General features: G+C 31.7%; 1 long non-coding RNA gene across 1 annotated transcript in view; it reads right to left on the reverse strand.

Moving 5' to 3' along the window:
- Window positions 1-13,439, reverse strand: part of LOC122538097 — a 20,180-nt gene extending 6,741 nt beyond the window's left edge. Inside the window, exons 1-2 of the long non-coding RNA XR_006308785.1 lie at window positions 13,425-13,439; window positions 3,938-3,940 (exon numbers count right to left, since the gene is read on the reverse strand). This is a non-coding gene — a long non-coding RNA (uncharacterized LOC122538097). The remainder of the gene's footprint in view (window positions 1-3,937; window positions 3,941-13,424) is intronic.
- Between the last annotated feature and the right edge of the window lie 6,238 nt (window positions 13,440-19,677).

Here is a 19,677-nt window from a genome sequence, read left to right on the forward strand (position 1 = left end):
AAAAAAAAAAAAAAAAAAACCGAGAAACATCTCCATTATTTCGCGAGGATAAACTGGCAATAACTGTCGTGCTGAAAGCTCTCGCTGAGGTCGTTAAATTCTTCGAGTAACCTCCAACCCTTTATCGCCGAAACGATTAACATAAATAAACGTCAAGGACGTTCCACCTCGTTCAAACGGAATTAAAACCTCCGCTCCTCCGACTCAACTTCACGGAAACGCGCGTGCAACGAAGTTGACGACTTTCTCTGACAATAGAAAATCCGAGTTCCACTAGACTCGTAAATCGAGACTGATCAATGGTAGACCGGGGTCGCCCTTTTTCCAAAGAGGAAAGCGATCGCAATACATCTCGTTTGCCTTGTGCTCGAGTTCCGGTCTGACGAGACCACGTTTCGATCTGACTGACGTTGATCGTTGACACGAGACGGTTAGTTATTTTCGTTAATGGCGAGCGCGTTGTCGTTGTTAAATTCGTTTATCGCCGACGGTGGGAGGATCGTTCCGCCGGTAGCTCATTTTTTTTTTTCCTGTTCTCTTTTTTTCTTTTTTTTCAAATCGTAACCGTGACAAAACGGCTCTCTCTTGTCCGGTTATATCGGTCTGTCCGAGGCTTGGATGATTGATTTCCACCGCGACGTTAGATAACGAAACGTATGCAAAACGTTTGCGGCTGCGCGATCGGCTGGACGGAAGTTATTCGGTCGCGGTGCCATTATCTTCGCTCCTGTTTTCGTCTGCCGACAGACGGGACGATTAGTCACGAGTTTTAACGCGTTTACGTGACAGTATGGAAATTTCCGATAAACCGGGGGAAACGGGGCTGAAGAAATGCGGACGCCCGCTACGCGTCTCATTTTTCTCGAACGTCCGCCCTTGAACGGTTAGTACCCCTTGCGCGTCAACGAGGTCGTTTTTTGAGAAATGTTTCCGCCGACTATTCCGACACTCGAAACAATTAAATTACTAAATTCTGGTAGTTTAATTAAATTTAATTTAATTTAATTTAAATTTTTATTTTTAAAATGTTTAATAAATAATAAAAATGAAATTTTTAATCAGATTTTTAAATTTTAAATTCAATTTAAATTAAATTTAATTAAATTTACTGAAAACCTAAAGTTTCTTCATTTTTTCAATGACTCGCCAGTATTCTCGTGCAGTGTTGGCGCGTATTCTTATTTTTTAATTTCTTTTCTCTTTTTCTTCAATCAGAGTCATCAATATCGAATTTTTTTAGATAGTATTATCTAATGTTTATTATACAAATAATATACTAATATACTAATTAATTATTGAATTATATGTATAATTAATTAGTATAGTAGTTTATTATTATATGTATAATTTACTAGTATAATAGTTTATTATTATTATAAATAATAAATTAAACTAATATAATAATAATAAATTATTATACTAATAAATTATACGTATAATTTATTATTATTATTATTATTAGCAGTAGTAGATATGTTATAATTAAGTATAATAATTATATGTATAATTAATTAGTATTATTATTATTAGTATTATAATATTATTAGTAAATATGTATAATCAATTAATAGAGAGGTCGTGATCAAGTCTACAGAATATCTTTTAACACAGTTTGTGCAATATTTCTCAAAGTTTTGTTTTTAGAAAGGAAAGGCATTCTAATATATTTTTTATTAGGTAATTAATTCAAAAAAAAAAAAAAAAAAATGCAAAAATTTAAAATCAGAAACTTGTCCAAATCTCTTCTGTATCAAATAATATAATATATGTGAAAGGTATTGGAAAATTTTTAATAAAAGGAGGACAGAAATAATCAAAGTGCGTTTATTGAACGTTTATTTCAATTATTTTTTTTTTTTCTTCATTCACATCTAAATCATTAAAAATCCTTTAATTTATGTCGTCCTTCGTCCTACGTCTTTTAATATCTATTACGAATTATGCACCTATGACTCATCTATCAAAATGATGCGGAGTTTTGAAGAGCTGGAGCTGGAGGATCCCGAATATAAAATTTTAGTTGTGGATATTTATTAATTTACGTTTCGTCGAAAATTCTGATGGATAAGTCACACCGTGCTACAGCCCTTTCACGCGTCATTATTTCATCCAGTACAGTTCTGCCGCTACTAAATCAAGTTATAAAACAAGCGAATGATCGAGACCGGATTCGAGCTCGGTTGTCAACGTTCGCACCTACCGTTTCAGTAACAACTGTGGCTGTATAGTTTCATTGCTCTTCAAATCGGCAATTTCTCGTTTTCTGTCTGCGAGGGATTTAGGGGCGGCGATTTTACTGCGTTTTTAAAATTAACGTCTTGTCTCGATGCCCAGCCGCAACCTCTTCCGGCATGTCGAGGCTATTTTCCATCGCGAGCATCCTCTTCTTCGTGCTCGTGTCATCATTCCGTTCGCACTTAACGGATAAGAGTTTCGAATCACCTCGTAAACTATCCGGCAGTTAACACTCGAATGGTGACATTGCTACTTAACAACTGTACATTCTTTCGTTCACCTCTCTCCTCTCGATCTCTCTCGCTCTCCACTCCTGCGCGAACATTCTGTTCCCAGCTATATGCTCATCCATTCTCTTCGGCGGCAAGAATACCAAATACGATCATGTTGTTATCACCAGTTATTTCATATCGTTTATTTTGAATTATATTAGAGTTGGTTTATTTTTTAAATTTATTTTTACCGTATAATATGATTATACAATGTATAAATATATTATTATATATTTAATATTTAATTATATTTATATATTATTATTTATATTTATTTATATTTATTTATATTTATATATTATTATTTATATTTATTTATATTTATTAATATAATTTTATATTATATTATATTTATTTATATTTATAATTATTATATATATTATAAATATATATAAAAGTAAAAAATATTATATTACATTATACACATATTATAATATTATTTTGTAGTTTTGTATTACATAATAATATTAGGTTAGTACGTATATTGTCATCAGTTATAGGAGTTATTCGTTAGTTTATTTCTAAAATATAATATATTATTATATAATAATATTAGGTTGCTGCATATATATTTAGTTATTATTTCATAGTAATACCTGTATCGTTCAGTTCAGATTGTCAGAGTTATTCGTCAGAGTTACTTTATCAATCAGAGTTACTATTATCTTACAATATACAATACACTTCATATGAACGGCGCCTAATGAAAATGACCAATGACAATATTAATAATTTTGTATTAACAACACATGCTTTCATGTCTCTCACGAATCTCACGATTGATTCCTTTTCTCATTTATTCCCAATGTGATTTTTATATATGAGTTTTGCACATTTCTCTGCTTTTGTAGCTTATACTTTTGTCTTCCTTATTTAACAGATATACATACATATATATTGTAGAGAAATAAAGAATATTATATCATGTTATATACTATTATTATTATACTTATATAATAACATTAAGTTGGAATGTAACAATGTCATTTTCTTCAAATGAAACATCAATAATTGCAATTGTTCACATATTTAAACAAAACAATTTCAACACGATTCAATTCATTTTAATTTCAGTTTATTATTCCGAATTTATACGAATGAACAATTCTAAAATTTGAAGAATTCTTGCAAAAGTGCAAACTTGGAAAACTTCGAGCGCGTTTTCCTCGAAACCACGTTTTTCAAAATAGCTTCCATCTTAGAAACTACTATAACGTTAATGAACCGAAACAAATTTCTGATCATTCGTCAAAGACAAACAGAGGACATGTGTTAATATCATTCGTTAAATTTTCGTAAAGGATTTGCAAAGAAATATAAAACTATCTTTCCTTGAGTCAAATGACAATCAACTAATATTAATTTAATCTATAATTCAATCATTCAAAATATCCTCAATTGCATTATTAATATTGACAACTCGTATCAACTATCTAAGTCGAAATTCCACGCAGTATACTGAGCAAGTTTCTCTACTTAAAAACATAAGAATACAGTTTCGGTAAGCGACTGGTATTGGTAGATGCGATTTCTACGACGAAAGCGCGAATCGATTCGGCCGTATAACAAGGAAGAATCGAGTTGCAGACCTCTGGAGCGTCAACGGTTGCCGGTCTTCCGCGTTCCATCGTAAACTCGATCGTTTCCTATTCCGCACCGATTCGCCTGTGGATCGAGTTCACCTCGTAACCATTCCCATTAACGTCAACCAATGCGATCGTCTGCGAAGAATTCGCGGTAAAAACCATTCACTGAATATCTAATTGGTCCGTGGCGATTAGCGAAGATTTCTCCTTAATTTAACAATGTTTCGTGGACTCCTTCGAAGAGATATCTACGCTCGAGTAGTATTGTTGGCTAAACAAACCTTTTTACTTGATATGTGTAAATCTTTTTGCACAGAGTGACACCGTGACATCTGATTTTGACATTTTGATTTACCATCGTTGTTATTAATCGTAACGAAAAAGTGTTTCGCAGTCAGATGAATCTAATAAAATTAATTTATAAATTAGATTTAAATAAAATTCTAATAAATTTAATATATAAGTAAAATTTAAATCGAGTAAAATTGATTTATAAATTAAATTTAAATCTTATGTAATTAATATATGAATTAGATTTAAATCTAATAAAATTGATTTATAAATTAAATTTAAATCTTATATGATTAATATATAAATTAGATTTAAATCTAATAAAATTAATATATAAGTTAAATTTATATCTAATAAAATTAATTTATAAATTAAATTTAAATCTTATGTAATTAATATATGAATTAGATTTAAATCTAATAAAATTGATTTATAAATTAAATTTAAATCTTATATGATTAATATATAAATTAGATTTAAATCTAATAAAATTAATATATAAGTTAAATTTATATCTAATAAAATTAATTTATAAATTAAATTTAAATCTTATGTAATTAATATATGAATTAGATTTAAATCTAATAAAATTGATTTATAAATTAAATTTAAATCTTATATGATTAATATATAAATTAGATTTAAATCTAATAAAATTAATATATAATTTAAATTTATATCTAATAAAATTAATTTATAAATTAAATTTAAATCTTATATAATTAATATATAAATTAGATTTAAATCTAATAAAATTAATTTATAAATTAGATTTAAATAAAATTAATATATAAGTTAAGTTTAAATCTAATAAAATTGATTTATAAATTAGATTTAAATAAAATTCTAATAAAATTAATATATAAGTTAAGTCTAAATCTAATAAAATTAATTTATAAATTAAATTTAAATTTTATATAATTAATATTTAAATTATATTTAAATCTAATAAAATTAATTCATAAATTAAATTTAAATCTTATTTAATTAATATATAAATTAGATTTAAATAAGATTAATTTATAAATTAGATTTAAATAAAATTAATATATAAGTTAAGTTTAAATCTAATAAAATTAATTTATAAATTAGATTTAAATACAATTAATATATAAGTTAAGTTTAAATCTAATAAAATTAATTTACAAATTAAATTTAAATCTTATATAATTAATATGTAAATTAGATTTAAATCTAATAAAATTAATTTATAAATTAGATTTAAATAAAATTCTAATAAAATTAATTTATAAATTAAATTTAAATCTTATATAATTAATATATAAATTAGATTTAAATCTAATAAAATTAATTTATAAATCAGATTTAAATCTAATAAATTGTCTAAAATTTGTTGTATTTATAAATTAATTATAAATTAGACTACGCAAAACACATTCTAACCAATAACCAGGTCAGACATCGTAGTATGTATAATCATGATATTTTCGTATATTTCGATATTTTACACGCGTTTGTGTATACACCTGCATTCTCCCTCCCACGAAATTCCCCACGAACGCGTGAAAATCCGCAGTCGAGTAATTACGAGTATTTTCGAACGGGACGTGAGGTTATTAGATTAGGCCGATGGCAACATAGCCGGCGATCGGGCGCCACGCTATTCAACCGCGTATCTAATATTCGACAGGGACCGGTGAGGTGTTACGGTAATACACGATCGAGGAATGCCATTTGCCGGTGCTTGATCTATGCATTACAGAATATAGAGACACCGCGGCGAATCCGTGGGGACCGCCGACGGGAGCGACGAAGCCGTGAAGCGCGCAACGTGAGTATTATTCAAAGTGTTGCTCATTTGGACACGTGGACAGGCCGGGGAGTAAATCGGGCTTTGACCGTACTCAACGACACGTGACGACACGTGCCACCGCGTTGCACATTTCGTGGTCCGCGCGTTCCAACGATCCTCTTCTAATTCCCGGACGTCTCGATACCTCGATGGAGACCGCGGTAAACGAATCGAGCCTGATCGAAAAACGCTTAATCCTTTTGTGCCCAACTGGAAGTACTCATGCTGGTACTCTCTTTCTTCTCGTTTGTCATTTGCACTGCCGTTTCTTAAATATTGTCAACTGCATAGAATTTGCAATCGATAATAATTTCCCTGCTTCGAGTAGTTTAGGATATTGCGTGGAGATGAATTGCATGTATCTGACGAAACATTAAATTACTCTTTTCGGTGTTCCTTTGCTGAAGTTGTACATTTTATATTGGAATTATATAATTATTGAATTTGAAAAGAGATGAAAAGAGATAGTAAGAGGTAATTACAACTACAAAATTATGCACAATACAGAAATAAACGAATAATAAAGTTCAGAAACATAAAGGAATGAACATATTACATTAAAAATACACGTGCATGTGTATTTTTCGACATACAGTTATCTTATTAGATTTAAATATATATCATATTCTACTAATACAAAATAATCAATTTTATATACGATACGTTACAGAAAACATTTACATTTATTATTAATTACATCTTAGTATTTACATACTAATTCAGTAGATCCAAGTATATTAATCATTTAACTGTGCTCTTATTTAGTTATGTTAAGTTTAAGTTTTTATAATTTGAGTTAATATGAGTTTTTCAAACGTCGAAGGCTTCAGTTTCATGGCCAATTATTGAGAATGAGCAGTACCTACTTCATTTTAGCACTCAACTAAAAAAAATAGTAGTGATAAACGCAAAGTTTTACAATCACATGAAATTCATTTGAAACAAAACTGTAGAATCTAGCAATAAAAAAAAAAAAAAAGAAGTGGTTCATTAGATAACAAATATTTTCTGTAGGTATTGTGTTGAAAGTAAAATGACTAAAATGAAATATTTACAATGTAAATATAATATAATATAATTGTGCCGAGTATAGCTCAGCAAGATGACATGGAGCTCGAAGAATCTTCAACGCTATGTATCATTTACGATTGCCCTAATATTAGTATCGAATGCATCGACGGAATGTGAAAGCTGATGCACGGGTGCATCCAGGTTTATCTGCTCGTGCGTCACTGAGGAAATGATCGGTTTGCCAGGAAACAGTAAACCAACGAAAATTTCGCAGATACTGCTTATTAGCGATTTTCGCTAGGCTATCATTAGGCTTGACACCGGCATTAAGAAGGTTGTCCCGGCTACGGAGGTCTCGCGAAGAAATTACAGTCTTTCGAAAAGGGGGAGAAATCAAAGTGTTCTGTCCTGGGGCCGGATAATTCGTTTCTTCTGGTTCGTAGATCGACGACCATTTCGTTTCTCTTAACGACGAATAGCTGAACGTTCACTGACAATTAGAACTGTTCAAGAGTTGTTTTGAGAAATATTTTGCATAAAGCTGACTTTACGCTTAATAAATGTGTCAATGAGGGACAGTTGTAATGTTACTTTTCCTTTAAGCTTTTTTTTCTGTAGTGTCTTACTTCTTGTTAGTGAGAACGTTTAAATTAGAAATTATCAAATTATAAAATTGCAGAAGGGAAGTTTAAAATATGTACAGTATATAGAACATAATATAATATATAGTATATAGTATAGTATTGAATATAATATAATATAGAATATATAGTATAGTATAGAATATAATATAATATAGAATATATAGTATAGTATAGAATATAATATAATATAGAATATATAGTATAGTATAGTATAGAATATAATATAATATAGAATATATAATATAGTATAGAATATAATATAGAATAGAATATAGTATAGAATATAATATAATATAGAATATATAGAATATATAATATAGATATAATATAGAACATATAGAATATATAATATAGATATAATATAGAATATATAGAATATAGATATAGTATAGATATAATTTAAAATATATAGTAACCTGTAATTTGCCAACATTATTAATTCAAATTATTATTAGTATAGTATAGAATATAATATAATATAGAATATATAGTATAGTATAGAATATAATATAATATAGAATATATAGTATAATATAGAATATAATATAATATAGAATATATAATATAGTATAGAATATAATATAATATAGAATATATAGTATAATGTAGAATATAATATAATATAGAATATATAGTATAATGTAGAATATAATATAATATAGAATATATAATATAGATATAATATAAAATATATAGTAACCTGTAATTTGCCAACATTATTAATTCACATTATTATTAGTATAGTATAGAATATAATATAATATAGAATAATATAATATAATATAATATAGAATATATAGAATATATAATATAGATATAATATAAAATATATAATAACCTGCAATTTGCCAACATTATTAGTTCACCGATATTATTCCTGCTAATTAATAAATTATTATGCAAAAAAAAGAAATACTCAGATCAGGCATTGAAAAGCCCCGAAGTTTCAATCCGACTGACCGCGAAACATTTAATCGAATTTGACGTGGCTACGTTCTCATAGCTACAATACAACAGCCTTCTGCGTGCTCCGGGGCCCAGAGGATTTCCAAGTGGCGACTTTTCAATGGTCGTTTCGTTGGCTCTTCGTCGTGAAGCCTTCCCCGACAAAAGACGCACTCGAGCCGCGCCACCAAATCGCTCGCTACCAGTTGCATGTTCGAGGACTGTTCGAGCGAGCGGTGCCACTCGAGCCGTCCGCGAAATGAAAATCTTTCATCGATAGTGTATTTAACGGTCGAGTACAGGGTACGAGTTTCATGGATGATGTATGCACCGGGTGACCCGGAAATATCGTAACGAGCAGACGCATTCGCGCGGTATCTCGGATCGTCGACGTTTCAGACAGAAAAATTATGCGTTCGAGTTACGTGTTGATTCCTTGAAATCGCATGTGAATAGAGAATAAATTAAACGGAAGGAAGTAATCGCCACGCGATGAAAATTCCAAATGGCACAATGTTCGCGACGCAATTCCCTATGCTAATGAACTAACGAGTAATTTTTCTTTCTTTACGTGTTCGCACTGTTTTATTTTTCTTCTTCTTCTTCTTTTTTAATAAAATGACATTCATAACACTCTGAGAATCTAACATTTCTTGATCGTCGATGTTTTATGCCTCGTCTGTTATTTGAGTATCGTTTTTTACAATATAGTTGCGAGTGTAGAAATTTGATTTTGTTTTCAATTATATATATACTGTCGCTCGGAAGTCTTAAGATATCTTTTATTTTCAATGTTCAGTATTTTGTATCGGTAATAAAATTTCTTAACGATTAACGCTCTTCGTTGTACGAAGTATTGTTTCGTTTTTTTTAATTTTGAAACAAATGTAGATAGTATATATTTATTGTATGATTTTAAAAATCAAATCGATCATCGTCAAACAGTATTTTAATTGGAGTAACAGAAATATGAGATTTAATCCACCTGAAATAATTAATTTTTGATTATTATATTAGATTGAATTAGATAGATGTTCTTTATGCAAGAATCATGCATTGTTTATGATCATTATCATAGTAATGCTTGATATTTTTCATCTGTTGTACATATTACGTTTAAACAGTTTCACTTACTAATACGTGATTATTTGAATATAGATTTTGGTATAGATATTTATAGGAGAAATTTTAAATTGTAAAATTGCATAAAATGCAAAGAAATATTTAAAATATCCAAAATATAACTCTTTTTATAACATGTAATAATAAGTAAAATAATTTTCTACCAAGGTGCTATTTTTTTATATTACATTTATAAAATTATAGTAGGTACAATTATTATATTAAAAATGTAACACTTGTATTTGCAAAAATTCGTAATTTAACGATTATAATATGCACATTTTTGAACTCATACATTCAAATTATATTATAGATATATTTTTACTTTTATAATGTAGGTATATTTACACATTACACTACATTTTTTTAACATACATATTTATATTTCTAATATGAATGGAATTTAGACACAGATTTATTGCATCGTTCATTAAACAATAGTTTAAATATTTTTGCAATTTACTTGCAAGCTGGTGATTACTGTGGTTACATGTTTACTTGTTATTTACGAAAAAAGAGTTCCTCGATCCATAAATAAGTAAATAAACAAATGTTCTGTTTTCATTCTGGATAGAAGGATAGAATCAGTTCGAAAATGCACCCTGTACACAGACGAGGAGTTGACGGTTTCTCGCTCCTTTTTTTTCCACGTTGGCCATTTATGGGTGGCGTGCCACTTGACAGGACGCACGGCGTCACGGGGTAATCAAAGTGCCATTATCCATGGGAAATTGTAACCCCCTCCGATCACTCCAGCTCCTTGCTACGTATTCATACGAGCTATCGCGGCTCGTCTTCTCTCTTTCTGTCTCGAGCGTACCCTTGGTGCCCTAACCGTTCGATCCTCGTCCCGCCTATGCTCGATACGGTGTATCGACGGGGGTAGTCGTTACATAAACCTCTGCCTCCCTCTTGTAACGCGCGTTACACGCCGACGAGGGTCGACGAGTGGCGTGGTGTCAAAGCGGAGTCAACCGCTGAAAAATGGCCACGACTTGTCACAAACGATTCGACGTAAATCGTAATTTCTCACGATTCGCGCGCACGTCTTCCTTTGGAATTGTTTTTTCCTTTGGATACCGAAGGGTTAAACGTATTTCAACGTTAGAACTATCAACGATTGAAATATAAATTTTCATATCATACTAGGAGTAATTAGAATAGAAGGAATAGGACAAGTTTATGACACAGTAAAGGATATAAGTTTTTATTGAGAAATTGTTCAAATGTCTAAAAATAGAGAAAAATTATGAATTGATAATTTTGATTAGTGTTAAAATTTTATTTTAAAATATTACATTTTATAAAACCGTAATGCTAATATCGTATTGTTGTAATGTATTGAATGAAGGTTATTGTTAGTAAAGAATGTTATAACGATTTTAGTTTCGATATAAGATGGTGTAGCTATAATGATAAAAAAATCGATTCTGGACGCTAGTTTTCCATTAATAAAATTTCCTTTTGATAAAAAGTTATCGAAAGAAGATATACCTATGTCATATATCATATTTTAGTCCTTTAAATATTAATTTTACAAACATATCGTAGTTTTAAATTTGAATTAATGAAAAAGAGTGTTTCAATAATAATTCTTTATTTCAATTTCTATATAGAACAATATAATATATTAAGTACTATACTATCATCTTTTTTATTCAAACATACTAGATTTTCTAATTTTAGTGTCAATGTTTTGTGTAATTAAATTAAAAATGTCTTGTTCTTTTTTATTTTGAAATCGAATAATTTTTAGCGTACCCTTCCGATTATAAATCAAAGATGCTTAATATTTTTACTTAAAAAAAAGACAGATTCTTGCCGACATTTCGAACAAGCAGTTAAATTTTAGAAAATACGTTTCACATGTTACACAAACATTTAAATTAAAAATAAATGTTCCATTTCCTGAAGTGTTCTAAACATTTTTGCATTGTTCACAGAATTCGTGAAACGAATGAGAATATTACATATTTACAATTGCAAAAATATTTATTTTAAAAACATAAATTGATGGGGTACATAATATTTAAATATCTCTCGTGCAATCGGTTACTAGACAACCGGGCAATAAGATCAACGAAATTACGATTATGTTCGTATTTTCTAAATAGTTTAAAAAGATACTTCCCATCAAATATATATCACCTCAAACTTTCGTCCTATTATAACACGTACATTTGCTATCATTCCTTTTCCTCTTGCGATATTTATTTTATCGAATAATATCGTAAAACACTCGAGATGATGAGTAACGATATACCCACAATGAAAATTCGACGCTTTAATTTATTCAGTCCCTGGCCTGGATAACTACACGAACACCAGAGCCTGGGTATTTTTGCTGACAACAGTTACGTGCATCGGCACACACGCACCATCCAATATGCGCCAATAATTCTCCTCTACACGAGCCAACGTCCAACTATTTGTACCCTCGGTGGGATATCGAAATTCGGTGGAAATTTTGGGCACGAAAAGTCCCAGTGCAGCGTCGACCAAAATCAGAGAACGGAACCGAACCGAACCGATCCGAGGAGGTGAGAAAGTATAGCACGGTCGGTGGTAGCCGTTAGTCGGTGGCGTAGGAGAGAGAGAAGGTTAGTTGGGTTCAGGGGCTGTACCGTGGGCACGAGTCCCAGCCCATGCATACCAATCGAGCGGTAACCTAACAACGGTTAACCGCAACCAGTCGACCCGCTGCTAATCAGAAAATCACGCTGCCGCGGAAACCCCCAGCGGAGGGGTTGCAGAGGCTGCGAACCGGTTCGTCTCTCTCTCATAACGCGCCACCTCCTCCTCCACCTCCACCCACCCTCGAATACTTTCTCGCGCCACGATGAATCGAGGGAGGGATTCTCTCTGTATGTGTGTGTGTGCGTGTGTTTTTCGCTCGACGTAAAACACGAGATCGCTCGCGGCTAGACGCGCCGACGACGCTTGGGAATGAACCCTGCGTCGGCTGACATCGCGCTAATTACGAGGTTAAATATCAAGGGGTTAACAGCGAGCCAATGTGTACCGGGGATCGATTATCGAAGTCCCATTTTCCGGCTCAGCTTTCCGCCGCTCAGCGTAATCGAACGGACGGATAAACTTAAGGGGTGGTGATTGACTCCGCGCCGCCGCCGCCGCCGCGGGAGAAGTCGAAGGTTGATTCTCTCGACGTGGGTCGAGAGAAAGTATTCGTACAATTTCGACTCGAAAATACTGGATAATAATATTTGTTAAACAATATTGTTTTGACACATTTATTCTCAATGATATCAGATAAACAAATATTCATATTGTTTATATAAATATCAAGGAAAATGGACAAAATGAACGCGTAATAAGTATTCGTATTTATATATATATATATATATATATATATATATTTGAATTATTTGTACGTAGAAACACATTCTGAGTGACACTCTTCTCAACATAACAAAAGATTTGAACCAAAGAAATAAATTTCTCACGTAATATTTACTGGAGGAAATAAAAAAAAAAAAAAAAATACAAATGATTTTAAATTTTTATTCAAAAGCGCACGATTTCCATAAAATTATTATCTTTTAAAAAGATTCTACTTTTCCAGTAAATATTATACGAGAACTGTTGTAAGATGAAAAAAAAAACAATATATATTTCTCGAGATTTGTACAAGTATCTAAAATGTTCAGTTCCTCAATTTCGTTCTTTCGCAAGAGAAGGAAAGTGCGGACAATTAATATTAATTTGACGCGTCGACTCGAAATAAATTCAATATTCCCGTGGGATATCGATGCGGTACTCTGCATTTTATAACTCTTCATTTAGAACGCTCCGGTGAGCAGTCGAATGTATATTTGCGCTGCACTTGCGCGCTACTTATTTCCAGAACTCGTAGCGCGGTACTCGTTTCCGTTTGGTTCGTCAGCGACGTCGGGGCGAGAAGTCAAAAGCCGTGGGTCGCACGTTTCGCTGTTTCATTCCCTTCCTCTACGGGAAGGCCCTTGCCATGGACACAATAACGTGTCCAGTGTTTCGGAAGTCGAGTCCTTAAAATTTTCTTGGCGAGCGCACCCTTTCTTCGCGCGGACTGCCAAGTGAACGCCGGTCCCACGAGCGAACGAGAAATCGACACTCGCATCGGCTACGTTTCGAGGGCGCGATCCCCTCGACATTTTCGGTCGACTGCAAACCACGAAGAGCCTCGTTCACGAGGTAATACGTTCGTGGTTAATAGATTTTCAAGGTGAAGGAACCTTCACTCGCAATATGAACATTGTTTCGTTGGGGTAAGTTTTTAGTTCTTTCGCTAAATTCACTCTGGCTGACGAGTGTACGAATTGTAAATATTTAAATTTTTACAAAACGGGATCTATAACAGATGTTTATATTAATTTTTTTTTATAATTAAGAGTCTTGGAGACTTTAACTTTTTATGTATAATATTCTCTTTATAAAAACAAGTTTCATGTTAATCCAAAAATATATTGTCAATGAAATTATTGTTGTAATTATGAAACAATGAATAATGAAATGATAATTATTGAGAAAATCTATAGCACGTTTTTTTATACAGATTCGTGTTCTTTAAAGTGCAGTAATGAAAATAGAATCACGATAGAAAATTGTTTTATGTAGTAAATGTTATAGGAAACTCTACACATTGAACATTTTGTATATTTTACATATTATGTGCATTATATGCAGTTTTGCTCTTTAAAGTTCTTTTAAATTCTTTGGAATAACGCAAATCAGTAGAAAGAATTATCAGTAAGACTGTCGATTTTTATGCATTTATATTAATGATTTAAACATACAATAAAATATTCAAACTATAATACTCCTTATTATATTTATTTGACACATTGGTTATTTTTATCAAAATATAAAACTGCATAATGTCTGATAAATTAACTGAAAATTCAAGAGTCTCGTAGATTTCATTCCATTTACATCTCAAAAATGATGTCTCAGTAGCAAAGAATTAAATATTATTACGTATTTATAATATTTCTGAATATTTGAAGTATTTTTGCATTTCATGATGCATCCTTTACATTTTTTTCACTTGTATATTAATAAATGTGTAGTCTACTGAGATTCGTGCTCGAAATTGATTTTTTATTCATACAAATTTCCAAAGGCAAATTTCGTAAAATGTGTAGCCTTTGGACGTTGAATTCAGATTACGTAACGTATAGAAAAGCTTTCTTAACTTCAGTGTTGTATTATTATATGTTGTTTCTTGCTAATTAAATCATTCCTTAACGAATAGATATGTACACAGTATTTAATTTATTGTTACTCTAATTTGTTGTTAATATAAATGTCTTTTACACTATAATATAAATATAAATAGCTACACTATAATATAAATAACTTTTATATCTTGAATTTGTGTATTTGTATTTCATTAATAATGATTTTCTGATGCCCCCGTTTATAATATACTGTGCTATAAAATTATAATATAATAGAGCAGTTTACAATATACTATATACTATAAAACTGCTTTGATTATTCTCACGATTTTTCCCTACAAAAATTACATTACATTTCAGTGCTTTATGTGTCCACACGTAGATATTTTATCATTATGATACACAGACATATTGTTCACAGATTAATTTTCAACTCCTTCCAGCTTCTTCCGAGATTAGTCAGTAAACCCTTTTTTTCACTCACGCGTTCCACTTTCCTTGAGAAGACAAAAGAATGTTGAAAATGTTAATTGATGAACAATCCAACCAGTAAACTCAACGAGCAAATATGGTGGACACGAGGGGGAGAAACGATCAAAGCTATTTGAATACTGTATCTGTTCCAATAACCGCAGTGAGCAGAGCGCGTTGCAAGAAAATTTAAAGACACCCTTAAAAGATCCTTTCTTCGGGTAGGCGAAACGGTCGGGGGTTGGAGGAGAAACGAAGAAACTCGTGGAGTTCTTTGGAAAATGGAGGACGTTTGTCCACGCTTACCTCCTCTTTTAAGGTTCTTGTAGTGTCTCGGAAGTACGAAATCTAATTTAACCTCCCGGCCGATCGCGCCGCTTTTCCCTTGCCTTGGGAAAATTCCTTTTCGCGACTCTCCCCTGTAAACCGGACGCCATCCGGTTTAAAAAGTTCCACGATCCGAGGAACCGATCGAATCACCTGGGACACCGGAGCATCGAGAGTGCTTGATTATTTCCACAAAAGCGACAAGCAACGCCGTTTTAAATTACGTTTTAAAAGTCGTTGCTTCTTTCCTCGGAGTTTTCCCAGAGCGAAGGAAAGGGAAACGTTTGATCTTTGTCCCGGCGTCTTTTTCAGGCCACGATACAAATATGGTAGTACTTGGACTACAGATATTTATGCAGATACGTGTGATTTTATGACAGAAATTAAATGAGATCTATTTGATATAAAGTGGTATATAAGTGTTAAGTTGTGTTTCTTTTAACAGTGTGATAAAATTGCAGATAGTTTTCATTCTTCAAATATTTCTACGTTAAAATTTATGCGTGAATTGTAAGTAATTTGAATAATTTTGGTTACTCTCCAAAATATATCTTTTTATTAACTAAGCCTTTGAATTAGTCTATATATTATAAATTTCGTATCGTCCAATAGTTATAGCTTTCCAACGATTCTTTTCATTTTAATATTCTGTAAAAATTGTCAATTTTAGACTTCAAAGTGAAGCTGTCAAAATCTCTTGGTTCATAAATTTTTTTAAGAATTATTTATGAGTGAAAAAATTGTTTAGATAGAATGAAAAATGTCTTTAACATTCCTTAAACGTTAAATACACATTTCTAGGAATTTTTAAGTCGCTCAAATTTAAGTCACACGAATATTTTGAATAATTTCATAATTACATCGAACGATACAGTTACATTAACAAGAAAATTTAATGGCTTGTATTAGTGATAAAGTCAAATTTTAAAAAAACGACATTTTACAACAAAATTTTGCACAAGTACGTGTAAACGAAGTTCTACTCTGTAGTTACCAATCCAATATAAAAAGTATTTTCTTTCATTTTTTAATAGAAAAAATTCTGCATCTGGAAATTACATAAATATATATAATATTCTCTAATACAAGTTCGCTGCTACACTAATATTTCCCGCACTGCGTGTAAAAAATAAAAAAGTGAAGAAAAGAAAAGAGAACATAGCGAGATCAACTGTTCGCTAATCACACGTGATTCTCCTTCAACGAAACAGCGACTTTTCTCATCACGGTATCAGAGACCATAACGTTTACTCGTTATCGAACTTTTTGCTGATCCCGATAGAAATTCGGGGGAGTAAGAAAAAAAGGGAGGAGAGGAACAGGCGTACGCGGAGAAAAGTTTTCGCCAAACCGGATACAAGGAAGTTCCACCGTATTCGCGCATCCGGTGCCATAAATCTCGGTCTCTTCCCGCCTTCTCGTGTCCGCTGGCCAAGTCACAGAGCCCTCACTCTGTCCGACGAATAAATTTGCGATCAAGCTTTTTCCAGCTTTTCCCATCCCTCTCGATTCTATCGATTACGAATCACGAGGAATCGCCAACGATCGACGATAACAGAACACATCTGAAACCTTCGGAATCGATTGATATTCCCTATTTTACCGACCGATCTCTGTTGCAGAATCGAATTTTCGAATTTTAACGTTATGGCTGCAGTATGGATTCTTCGAAATATATTTTTTTAAATTTATGGTTATTTATTTTAATTTAAATAAATAAATAATTAGAATAAATAACTTTGAAATGAATATAACGATGGAAATAATAGTGCTTTAAATTCATGAGCGATTTTCTATTTTTCAGTCAAGTTAAAATGGCAGATTTATTTCAATTACAGTTACAAATGATGGGCGATTAAATCGTCAATTGAAGTTATAACCGATATAAGCATTTGAGTATCTGCAATCGATTGCCTTCGTACGAGATTTATTTTCATTAAAATAATTTTAAAAAGTAAAATTAGCTCCAATCACTTATTTAACGATTCTGTTGCGACAAAATCTTCAGTCTCGTAGATTTTTGTATCGTAAATTCCTGCAGCTTATTTGCAAGAACTTTCGACATCACAATATTTGCATCGCAATAATAATAATAATTTCAGAAAGCGATCGTAGACGCAACAAAAATAGAAATGTACGAATCGTGCAATCTTCTGCGTGATTGAGAAATGATCGGTCTGCAGTGTTCTATTATCGTTTATCACGAAAAAAATAGAAAAAAAAAATCATAATCGTCGGATAATCCTGGCCAAAGCTTCTTTCATCGCGGAGACAACGAAGCGAGACGAGTATTTATGGGTTATTGATGACGCAGACGCTTTTCAGAAACTAAGAGGATCGTATAATAACGTAATTAACGACGCGTTGACAAATTGAATCGGCGGCGAATGTATTCTTTTCATCGTGGCTGTACAACGCGGCGCGCTCCCGCCATAAATATTTCATGGCGGCCGGGCATCCCCGTGTCCGTGGAAAATCGTAGAACGTTCAGCGATCATCCCTCCCGATGTGCCAGTCGCGCGACACACCCTCGAAAAATCTTCGTTGGAAAACCATGAAGAACCGATAATCTTCCATCGATCAGCATCAGCAAGGATGGAAGGAAGCGTTTCTTGGAAATGGAAATCCTAAATATGGGGGATGTATGAATTACGTGTAACAGGCGTGAAAGGTTTGTTTGAAATGGACGGAGATTGTATGCTTAGGCACGAGACATCATCACATCAGACTGCAGATGTTTATAATAAATTGAAGTGTTTTTTATAAACGTAAATAAACTAATGAAACGTTGCGTTTAAATATTTCGATTACATTAAATATTTGAACTGTTGTAATTTCGTGAAAAAAAAGTGAAAAAAAATCGTGTAACAATCCAGTGATGTTTAAAGCGTGAAGCTTCTGTTTTGATATTGACCTGTTCTGTCATTTATAACGACCCTTTAAAACTTTGCCGCATGACTTTTTCGCTGTTTTATTGATTTTTGAACGTCAGAAAATAACGAATTTGTGAATTTTTGTCGTTTTGCCATTCAAAGTTGTCGTTTTAGTATTCAGAGGTCGATAAAATGGAGAAATAAAATTCGTACGTCAAACTTTCGAGGATTGTAAAGAAAAGGCATCACGCTCTCAAAATTACGATAAACTTATTAACACGAAACAAATTTTTCAATGTTTCTGCATATTGTAACGATTTGTAGCATTTTTGAACAGAAAATTACTTTTCTACTGACTTCACTTCTTTGCTCGCTATAATTATATATAAACACATCATTGAATAAAATGAACGATCCATTTCGAAAGTACAAGCTTTAAACTTTCAAATGAAAAATTATTATTGTACGATTTTTTTTTTAATAAAACATTAAATAGAACAGTTTAAATATTAAATGCGTGTATATTCTTGTATATTGGGTATATTTTTTATGCATTTTTATATATTTAAATTTCACACAAATGGGAACACAAATAATCAATTGCATCTAAAGTAGTTTAAACGAATAAACATATGTAACTACGACTCAGTCTCAATAAAAGTCAACGTCGATTTTGTTGAAAATCTACATGTAAATGCAAAAATGAACAAATTCGACCCTTTTAACAAAATAATTTTCTTACAAGAGAGAGAAAGAAATGAGAAATATTTCTTCATCTTTCCCAACGTAGATTTTATAAAACCAAAGCGAAAATATTTGCTAAACTAATGATTTTCGATAAGTTAATAACTTTATTATAAGCAACGTCGAGATGGACTCACTGATACAATACATTAAAAATTTTACGCTC

This window comes from Frieseomelitta varia, unplaced genomic scaffold (assembly GCF_011392965.1).
Source record: "Frieseomelitta varia isolate USP_RPSP 00005682 unplaced genomic scaffold, Fvar_1.2 scaffold_961, whole genome shotgun sequence".
In the NCBI taxonomy this organism is placed as follows: Eukaryota; Metazoa; Arthropoda; class Insecta; order Hymenoptera; family Apidae; genus Frieseomelitta; species Frieseomelitta varia.